Here is a 1,478-nt window from a genome sequence, read left to right on the forward strand (position 1 = left end):
TTTACCAATCTTCTTCTCCCAAAGAGCCACACGTTCGTTGAAGGAGATGGTGTTGGCAGGTGGCCGGATGTATAGGATCTTGTTCAATGTTCTTGGATCATCCACAGCCTTAATGGTATAGGTAGCAATATCCTCTTCCTTGTTATAAATAGCTGCGCGCAGAAACAATTATTCAAGAAAAAAGAAATATCAAATTCATAATTGATTAATTGGTTGATTAAACTTCAATTCTTCGTCATATTAATGTATATTCCTAGTAGCTACAAGGGTTCGGACTACATACTATTGTATGGTCACTATTGTATAGCTACATAGATATTCTTGATAACTATTGTATAGCTACATAGATATTCTTGATAACAAAACAAGTTCATACGACCTACCTTTCGGATTTTGCTATTCTTGAACAATTAAGTTCACAAATTCTCTATAGAATGGAGATGAACTATTAGCTATGTTCCCCTGTGGGATTTAGGTTTACCTTTCGGGTTGCCATCACCCATAATGAAGACTGTCACTGGGAGGAGCAGTAGCTCCGGGCTGTTTCATAGTGCGCAAGAAGTACCCATTAAAGAAATTTGACGACACATGTGTAGCCGTGTAGGGAATCCCAGCCGCCTCAGTATCTCGTCGAAACTTTGCTTTCATAGCGAACGCCGTCTTTGCTGGCTCTACGGCGTGGGCTCGATCGACGTCGTTTCCAAACTCGGAAGGAAAAAACCGCTGAACCACACCCAGTTTCACACACTTCAATTTAAAAGGGAACATTTCTAACACAAACACAATGACAAAAGAAAAGAAAAAGAAGAAGGGAAGATTGTTACCTTGACATTTCCGGCTTCTTTAACCGCAGCGATAATCTTGCCGTGATCAGCCAACTGGGAGTAACCGACCGACGAAATGACCACATCCACTTGCTTAATCGCCTTCACATGTCAAGGCTCTCGTGGTTGTTAAGATCACCCTGCAAAAAATAAACTAATACTGAAGAATAGAAACTCATAAAACCAATGGTGAACGACAACAACCGGAAAACTGTACGGACCAGGACGAAGTTGACGCCGGAGGCCTTGAAGGTGTCGATGACTTCAGACTTGGCCGGGTTGGAGAGAGTGGGCAACAGAGGTGGGGTGGCCGGCTTTAACGCTGGCCTCGACTATCAACTTACCAATTAATGTAGCCAGTGCCGCCGATGCAGAAAATCTTGGATTTGGTCTGCGCCATTGTTGGGAGAAGTCGGAGGAAGAAAGCGAGAGAAAGCGTTTCAAGTGAAACGAGGACTAGACAAAATAGAGAGCAAGACCATGCACCACTTGCGTATGCATGACGATGGATTTGTAACGTGGATGGTTCTGCCTTCTTCGTCCGGGGGAGAATTTTCAAAAGGAATTAAGGAAGGAACTTATTTGGGCTGCAATTGGCATTTGGAAACAAATTTAAGGGCAATGATAGGGGCTTCACCAAGACTTGGGATTTGT

At 43.2% G+C, this 1,478-nt stretch overlaps 1 pseudogene; it reads right to left on the reverse strand.

Annotated features, from left to right (window-relative positions):
• The window catches only part of LOC101296437, a 2,207-nt pseudogene extending 983 nt beyond the window's left edge, over positions 1–1,224 (reverse strand).
• Between the last annotated feature and the right edge of the window lie 254 nt (positions 1,225–1,478).

This window comes from Fragaria vesca, linkage group LG2 (genome assembly GCF_000184155.1).
Source record: "Fragaria vesca subsp. vesca linkage group LG2, FraVesHawaii_1.0, whole genome shotgun sequence".
Taxonomy (NCBI): domain Eukaryota; kingdom Viridiplantae; phylum Streptophyta; class Magnoliopsida; order Rosales; family Rosaceae; genus Fragaria; species Fragaria vesca.